The 9,671-nt window shown below is 52.6% G+C and overlaps 1 protein-coding gene across 9 annotated transcripts in view; it reads left to right on the forward strand.

Moving 5' to 3' along the window:
- MAP4 (microtubule associated protein 4) overlaps positions 1-9,671 on the forward strand; it is a gene marked incomplete at its 5' end in the record, with an annotated part of 147,157 nt that overhangs the window by 27,765 nt on the left and 109,721 nt on the right.

The raw sequence follows: 9,671 nt of genomic DNA on the forward strand, positions 1-9,671 counted from the left end.
AAGATTGTAGGTAGTACTCACAGAGCTTGTGAAAACAATCAGATGTATACCAGAATTCTTGTTTATTAAAACCAAACGCAGTGGATGATCTCACATAAATAGCTGGTTTTGCCAGTGTTCAGGGCTTGTAAAGGGAGGGAGGAAAAAGGGACAGGCAGCGTATCACAGCACAGGTGTACCATTGATCTTCTTCTCTAATTGTTATGACCAAAGGAGATCCCAAAAAGACCTCCCTGGAACGCCCCTGTAAAGGAGACATGCCTGTTTGGTTGTCTTTATGTCCTAACATTCTGCCATCTGTTATTCAATAGATTCCCTGTATATATGTTGTATCTACACCCCTGAAGGAGACTTTGTATTAGCTCCGAAACGCGTAGGGTGACTATACCTACATTGATCATGTATAGGCTTGTGCTGCTTACATTGTTATAAATATCTTCTCAATTTTTGTATCCAAGTATTTTATGTATACTGTATACCATCTTCTTTTTATGTAATAAAATAAATTGTTTTCTAATTGAGCTGTACGTGCCTTCAAATTCCACCCCCAGGGGGTTCCTATCTTATGCTATTAATTTTGAATGTGGCACAACTAAATTACACAGTCCTGCCATTCCATACTTTCCCTGTCCTGGTTGTGTCAATCACATGTCTATGTTGGAATTTTATGCAGCTATAGATGCTATATTGTAATGGTGATCAGCAACTAATAGTGGGACTGTGATAGGGTGGCAGGCAATCTGACGCTAACTTACACTGACATCACCAGGGACACTAATACAGTGAGAATACTAGACGCTGTCACTGTACTAATGACACTGGGAAGGGGTTAAAGCGGGAGTCCGCCGTGTTTTTTTTTTTTTTTTTTAAAAGCCAGCAGCTACAAATACTGTAGCTGCTGACTTTTAAAATAGTGACACTTACCCGCCCAGCGCGCCCGCGATGTCACCCGAAGCCGATCTCTCGATCGTCTCTCGGGTGCTGCCGCCGCCATCTTGGGTATGGGAATCAGGAAGTGGAGCCTTGCGGCTTCATTTCCCGGTTCCCTACTGCGCATGCGCGAGTCGCGCTGCGCAATAAGGATGGACCCCGCTGTCTCTGGGATCCGTGTGTTTCCCAGCAGGCAGCGGGGGACTTTCGGAAAGGGGCGTAGATTCTGCGGAAAGGGGCGTAGATTCTGCGGAAAGGGGCGTACCTTCTGCAGAATCTACGCCGGAAGTGGGTGCAGATACCTGTACTGTACAGGTACCTGCACCCCCCCTCCCCCCTGAAAGGTGCCAATTGTGGCGCCGGAGGGGGGGGGGGGTGATTCCAATGAGCGGAAGGTCCACTTTAGGGTGGACCTCCGCTTTAACTGTGTGCCTAACAATGCGTGCTGCTTTTACTTTCTGATCTGGCTGTTTTTCCTCTCTGCTTTGCAGGGAGAAGAAACAGCCAGAGCGCTTTTCCTATGTACACAGTTCTGTGTTGGGGTTTTTTTTTTTGTAAACGCAGAACTGTCATTGGCTGAAATCTGCCAAACTCGTGCTGTGCGCACCCTGAACCTGGAAGAGAGGCAGCAACATACAAGTACGTTGCCCGGCTTTCCTGTGCCAATCACTCGTGGTATAACTGTACTATTGTACAGCAGAACTAAACCTTTGCTGCTGTCTTGGCCTCTGATCTGCAGTTGCCACGGCACTGCACATGTGATCCGTTGTGATGGCAGCCGTTTGATGTCTCAACAGTTTTTTTTTTTTTTTGTTGAGAGCACAAGCAACTGAGACCTTTATCATCGGGGCTGCTCTGTGCAGAACCACGGCAAAAGTAGAACGTGTTTTGTTCATTTAGAGACATAAAACCGAAACTCTTCTCAATTGAAGTGATACCTGAACCCCCCCCAATTCCAGCTTTGAGAACACCCCATCATTATCACTCTGATTATTGTCCGGCCTCCTTATTGATTGTCTATCGATCGTGTTTTTTTTCTTTGGTGGGCTCTCCTCACTCTTCTATATGATCCTCCTTTTGTAGTTTGCAATGATTGGCTCGCTCTTCAAACCGTTTTACAGGCCGCGATGGCGAGGAGGATTAATGGTGTTTGGTGTTTTCTACTGCTGAATTGAGAATGGGAGTGGTGTGACCTACTTATGAGATTTGTCAGCAGTGCGCGCTGACTGTAAAAATAGAGCGTGGAAGAGATGAGAGAGATCACACACTGGATAGGAGGATTGGTGATCCAGATCTGCCTCTGCAGTCATGTATGTGCGGCATTAGAGCTATACGGGGGGGGGGGTGGGGCAGGGCAGACACCGCCTTTCCAATCAATCACATTTACCCATCATGAAGATTTCTGTTTATCTAGACCAGTTGCTCCAAAACAAAACACTATTCCTCCCACTGACGCCATCAATGGGGCCACTGTTCCTCCCCACTGACGCCATCCATGGGGCCACTGTTCCTCCCCACTGACGCCAACCATGGGGCCACTGTTCCTCCCCACTGACGCCAACCATGGGGCCACTGTTCCTCCCCACTGACGCCAACCATGGGGCCACTGTTCCTCCCCACTGACGCCAACCATGGGGCCACTGTTCCTCCCCACTGACGCCAACCATGGGGCCACTGTTCCTCCCCACTGACGCCAACCATGGGGCCACTGTTCCTCCCCACTGACGCCATCCATGGGGCCACTGTTCCTCCCCACTGACGCCATCCATGGGGCCACTGTTCCTCCCCACTGACGCTAACCATGGGGGCCACTGTTCCTCCCCACTGACGCTAACCATGGGGGCCACTGTTCCTCCCCACTGACGCCAACCATGGGGGCCACTGTTCGTCCCCACTGACGCCAACCATGGGGCCACTGTTCGTCCCCACTGACGCCAACCATGGGGGCCACTGTTCGTCCCACTGACGCCAACCATGGGGGCCACTGTTCGTCCCCACTGACGCCAACCATGGGGGCCACTGTTCGTCCCCACTGACGCCAACCATGGGGGCCACTGTTCGTCCCCACTGACGCCAACCATGGGGCCACTGTTCGTCCCCACTGACGCCAACCATGGGGCCACTGTTCGTCCCCACTGACGCCAACCATGGGGCCACTGTTGGTCCCCACTGACGCCAACCATGGGGCCACTGTTGGTCCCCACTGACGCCATCCATGGGGCCACTGTTGGTCCCCACTGACGCCATCCATGGGGGCCACTGTTGGTCCCCACTGACGCCATCCATGGGGGCCACTGTTGGTCCCCACTGACGCCATCCATGGGGGCCACTGTTGGTCCCCACTGACGCCATCCATGGGGGCCACTGTTGGTCCCCACTGACGCCATCCATGGGGGCCACTGTTGGTCCCCACTGACGCCATCCATGGGGGCCACTGTTGGTCCCCACTGACGCCATCCATGGGGGCCACTGTTGGTCCCCACTGACGCCATCCATGGGGGCCACTGTTGGTCCCCACTGACGCCATCCATGGGGGCCACTGTTGGTCCCCACTGACGCCATCCATGGGGGCCACTGTTGGTCCCCACTGACGCCATCCATGGGGGCCACTGTTGGTCCCCACTGACGCCATCCATGGGGGCCACTGTTGGTCCCCACTGACGCCATCCATGGGGGCCACTGTTGGTCCCCACTGACGCCATCCATGGGGGCCACTGTTGGTCCCCACTGACGCCATCCATGGGGCCACTGTTCCTCCCCACTGACGCTAACCATGGGGGCCACTGTTCCTCCCCACTGACGCTAACCATGGGGGCCACTGTTCCTCCCCACTGACGCCAACCATGGGGGCCACTGTTCGTCCCCACTGACGCCAACCATGGGGCCACTGTTCGTCCCCACTGACGCCAACCATGGGGGCCACTGTTCGTCCCCACTGACGCCAACCATGGGGGCCACTGTTCGTCCCCACTGACGCCAACCATGGGGGCCACTGTTCGTCCCCACTGACGCCAACCATGGGGGCCACTGTTCGTCCCCACTGACGCCAACCATGGGGCCACTGTTCGTCCCCACTGACGCCAACCATGGGGCCACTGTTCGTCCCCACTGACGCCAACCATGGGGCCACTGTTGGTCCCCACTGACGCCAACCATGGGGCCACTGTTGGTCCCCACTGACGCCATCCATGGGGCCACTGTTGGTCCCCACTGACGCCATCCATGGGGGCCACTGTTGGTCCCCACTGACGCCATCCATGGGGGCCACTGTTGGTCCCCACTGACGCCATCCATGGGGGCCACTGTTGGTCCCCACTGACGCCATCCATGGGGGCCACTGTTGGTCCCCACTGACGCCATCCATGGGGGCCACTGTTGGTCCCCACTGACGCCATCCATGGGGGCCACTGTTGGTCCCCACTGACGCCATCCATGGGGGCCACTGTTGGTCCCCACTGACGCCATCCATGGGGGCCACTGTTGGTCCCCACTGACGCCATCCATGGGGGCCACTGTTGGTCCCCACTGACGCCATCCATGGGGGCCACTGTTGGTCCCCACTGACGCCATCCATGGGGGCCACTGTTGGTCCCCACTGACGCCATCCATGGGGGCCACTGTTGGTCCCCACTGACGCCATCCATGGGGGCCACTGTTGGTCCCCACTGACGCCATCCATGGGGGCCACTGTTGGTCCCCACTGACGCCATCCATGGGGGCCACTGTTGGTCCCCACTGACGCCATCCATGGGGGCCACTGTTGGTCCCCACTGACGCCATCCATGGGGGCATAGTTTACTCACACTAATGCAAGGACAATTTCTACCCCCAATGGCCACAGCCCCCCCCCCCCACCTAAAGTTTGGACAGTAAACTGGCCCTTTTTGTTTAGAAAGTTTGGAGATTCCTGATCTAGCGCGTTATGTATGTTGCGGCAAATAAAAATGTGCAGCACATCTGGGGGAGGAGGGGGATGTAAATGTCTTTGGTCACGTGGTTTGGTGTATTATGAAACTCTTCATATAAGTTTACAGTATAAATATTTCTGGGTATTGTAGACCACCGTGTCGTATCTCAGGTCCCCCGGGGTGGTCTGTGCAGCCACATGTTTTTGACTCTCACTCTTAATTCCTTCTAGCTCTGTCGGGGAGCGTGGGGGGGGGGGGGGGGGGGTGGCGTCGGCGGCTGCGCCATTGACTTGACTTACAGCCATATTGTACATAGACGTTCACAGGAAGATCTTTTTTCTTTTCTGGCCTGTCACCCCCGATTTTATATCTGGCAGCTGTATGGGGAGAGAGCAGCGCAGCTCTGGTTGTCATGGTAACCATACTGGTTTCTGATTCCGCATCAGTGAAAACCCCTCCCACCAACAAGTTCACACGGTCCCGCGGCTCGGGCTGCGTCTTAAAATAGAAGGAACTTTTCTAACAATCTGTTCATTAAAATCCATGTCTCCGCCATTGAACAGAGGCGAGATTTGGCTTCTTCCTCCTTCTTCCTCCTTCTTCCTCCTTTCTTTCTTCTTCTTTCTTCTTCCTCCTTTCTTCTTTCTTCTTCCTCCTTTCTTCTTTCTTCTTCCTCCTTTCTTCTTTCTTCTTCCTCCTTTCTTCTTTCTTCTTCCCTCCTTTCTTCTTTCTTCTTCCTCCTTTCTTCTTTCTTCTTCCTCCTTTCTTCTTTCTTCCTCCTCCTTTCTTCTTCTTTCTTCTTCTTTCTTCTTTCTTCTTCTTTCTTCTTCTTTCTTCTTCTTCTTTCTTCTTCTTTCTTCTTCTTTCTTCTTCTTTCTTCTTCTTTCTTCTTCTTTCTTCTTCTTTCTTCTTCTTTCTTCTTCTTTCTTCTTTCTTTCTTTCTTCTTCTTCTTTCTTCCTCCTTCTTCCTCCTTTAGTTTAAAAAAAAAAAAAAAAAAAAGTTTTTAGGCCTGCCATTTTTTGTGTAGTTGCATTCCTCCAGCCTTCGAAGTATGCATAAACCGTAGCTGTGTAATATGGGAATCACGGTGATGGGCACAGCTGATGCCCGTGTGATCAACACCTGAAGGGTATCGGGCAAAAGACAAATCCATGATGGTCCATTCTGAAAGTAGCAATGCTTAGCAGCCAGCTGCCCAGTTGTCTGAATTTTTTAAAATCCTTTACATGGCAAGAACAGGAGCACTGAAGGCAACGCGTCAGCTTTACACCGCAGGAGATGCCTATGTATCGCCTAACTCTTTGCTGTCCTTGAGTATTGCCCCCCCCCCCCCCCCCCTCCTTTCCCATTTTATCCTTTTTTCTTTTACATTCTGCTCCCCTCTCCCTTCATTGTCATGCAGACCGATGCATGAATCCAAGTCCAGAGCACAATGTGTGTTGTGTGCAGGCTGAGCATGCCCAGAGCAATCCCAGCAGGGGGGATAGTTGCAGGTTCAAGGTGATCCCGGGGCCTAGCAATCTATGACTTTTGACAGTGAGCTCAGAAACCTATAGGAGACGAGAGGACAAGATGGCTTCACAAAGGCGGACGGAGGTTTGTGAAGTCAGATTTGGAGTTTTTGGAAAGCTAATCGTTGTAACCCATTTTTTTTCAAAAGTCGAGAGATGACAACCTCGGAAGTGACGTAATACACACGGCTTCCTTGGCCTATTGGTTACCGGAGGGGCCCGGATGTTCCTGCACTTTGTGAGCACCATAAGTGATCAGGCGGCTCTAGAGCTTAGAGGAACAGCAGTCTGCTCACATACTTGCATAGTTCGTAAGGTTGAAAAAAGACACCAGTCCATCAAGTTCAACCTGAGTGTCTACAATTGTCCCTATCCCTGTACATTGCACACTCACATCGGTCCCTACCCTCAAGGAGCCCACAATCCAAGGTCCCCATTCATATACTAGGGCCAATTTTGGACAGAAGCCAATTAACCTACCTGCATGTCTTTGGAGTGTGAGAGGAAACCGGAGTACCCGGAGGAAACCCACACAGGGAGAACATGCAAACTCCACGCAGGTAGTGTCGTGGTTGGGATTTTGTAATAAAAACATCATTCTGAAGCTTCCCTCCAGCCTCCTTTGCATATTTTATATAAACTGTGATTTTTGTACTTGCCAAATATGCTGCAGAAATCTCCCTCCACTGAGTCTGGCTGCAGCCATTTTAACTGTGGGCAGCTGAAGCTGCTGCCTGTTCACTTCCTGGATATACAGAGGCACAGCTCTGCAGCTCTCATTGTCACTCTCCGACTCACACCCCCCTCTCTGGCAATCTCTCTCTAGATCAGTGGTTCTCAACCATTCTAGTGCCGTGACCCCCTTGAAAACATTTCCCAAGTTGAGGGGACCCCAACAGTAAAATTATTTTCATAGCGGTGCACCCACTTCCGGGCATTGACTCCCATGGGAGTCTATGTCTCTTCCTGTCCCGCCGTGGTTTATGCTGGGACACACCAGGTCCCAGAGACAGCGCGGACCATTCCCATTGCCCTGCGAGACTCGCGCATGCGCAGTAGGGAACTGAAGCCGCAACGCTTCACTTCCTGATTCCCTCACAGAGAATGACGGTGGGAAACGGTCCATCGATGGATTGAAATTCAGATGGTCCCTGCTGAAGCGGCGGAATGTCCATCCAGCCATGTATGTATGGCCGGCTCGCTCTAAGCGTAGCAGCCTCTCTGACAGAAGTGGAGATTTCTGGCTTGGATGTAATTTGAATTTGGGTGATAAAGTTGAACTGTAGATCCGATATTAATGTTGCCCCTCCCCCCACACAATGTGTGTTTTGTGAGTCCAGTGAATTAACATTGGCCCGCAGTATAATCTGCCTGTATTCCGTCTTCTCTGCAGAGTTCCTCTGGCCATATCTGAAGTGTAACGTTGGGAGGGTGTATTGGAGATGGGATATGTTCTGTCTAGACGCACACAATCCTAGATACACAGCTGTGTTGCCAGCCAGCTCTCCTTCCTTTGCCAGTTGCTTGCAGCCATTTTCTGATTACTAACTGAATGTGACATTGTTCACTGCAAACACCCCCCACCCCCACCCTGGCAAAGGCTGCTTCTATTCTGGGAAATGTGGCCTGTCAGCTGCAGGACGCACAAACATGGATGCCGTGTCACAAAGAACACACTCCACCCTGTGAGGGCGCCCTAAGAGCAAGTGACTGATTCTGGCACCTAAACCAGACTCGTCCAGGGAACTGCTTCTGCTGGTTAGATGGGGGGGGGGGGTGGAGGGAGATGGGTAGATGATTTGGGGGGGGGTGTATGATGGGGGGAGATGATCATAGGGGAGATGTGTGATGGTAGATGATCGGGGGTGGAGGGGATGTAGGATGGATAGATGGGGGTGTCATGTGTGATGGGTAGATGATTGGGGGGGGGGTGTATGGTGGGTAGATTATCGGAGGTGCATTTACTAGATACTGACTTCACTTTCTGGTCAGGGATTCAGAAAAGGATGGAGGAGACTAACCAGGCAGCGAACCTTTTTTCAGAAATGACCACACCTTGTAACTCTTCAGTATACACTCACCGCCCACTTTTAGGTACACCTGTTCAATTGCTCCGTAATTCTGAACACATGGCAGCAACTTAATGCATGTAGGCATCTAGACGTGGTGAAGACAACTTTCTGAAGTTCAAACCGATGTAGCTATAGATGTGGAGAGAGATGGAAATAGAGGTGGAGAGAGATGGAAATAGAGATGGAGCGAGAGATTTGGGGAGAGATGGAGCGAGAGATTTGGGGAGAGATGGAGCGAGAGATTTGGGGAGAGATGGAGCGGATGGATTTGGGGAGAGATGGAGGGGATGGATTTGGGGAGAGATGGAGGGGATGGATTTGGGGAGAGATGGAGGGGATGGATTTGGGGAGAGATGGAGGGGATGGATTTGGGGAGAGATGGAGGGGATGGATTTGGGGAGAGATGGAGGGGATGGATTTGGGGAGAGATGGAGGGGATGGATTTGGGGAGAGATGGAGGGGATGGATTTGGGGAGAGATGGAGGGGATGGATTTGGGGAGAGATGGAGGGGATGGATTTGGGGAGAGATGGAGGGGATGGATTTGGGGAGAGATGGAGGGGATGGATTTGGGGAGAGATGGAGGGGATGGATTTGGGGAGAGATGGAGGGGATGGATTTGGGGAGAGATGGAGGGGATGGATTTGGGGAGAGATGGAGGGGATGGATTTGGGGAGAGATGGAGGGATGGATTTGGGGAGAGATGGAGGGGATGGATTTGGGGAGAGATGGAGGGGATGGATTTGGGGAGAGATGGAGGGGAGGGATTTGGGGAGGAGATGGAGGGATGGATTTGGGGATGGAGTTGGGATGGATTGGGATGGATTGGGGATGGATTTGGGGAGAGATGGAGGGGATGGATTTGGGGATGGATGTGGGGATGGATTTGGGGATGGATTTGGGGATGGATGGTGGGATGGATTTGGGGATGGATATTGGGGGATGGATTTGGGGAGAGTTGGAGGGGATGGATTTGGGGAGAGATGGAGGGGATGGATTTGGGGAGAGATGGAGGGGATGGATTGGGGAGAGATGTGGGGGATTGGGAGGTTGTGGGGTTGGAGGTTGGGGGGTGGTGGTGTGTGGTTGGTGGGGTAGAGGGGGGTTGGGTTGTGGGGTGGGGGGTGTGTGGGTGGGTTGGTGGTGGGGGTGTGGGTGGATGTGGGGAGAGATGGGGGGTTTTGGTGGTGGTGGGTGGTTTTGTGGTTGGGGTGAGGGTTTGGTGGTTGGGGGGATGGATTGGTGGAGAG

The sequence above is a fragment of the Lithobates pipiens genome, unplaced genomic scaffold, assembly GCF_037356315.1.
Source record: "Lithobates pipiens isolate NorthernLeopardFrog02 unplaced genomic scaffold, aLitPip1_a1.2 Scaffold_19, whole genome shotgun sequence".
NCBI lineage: Eukaryota > Metazoa > Chordata > Amphibia > Anura > Ranidae > Lithobates > Lithobates pipiens.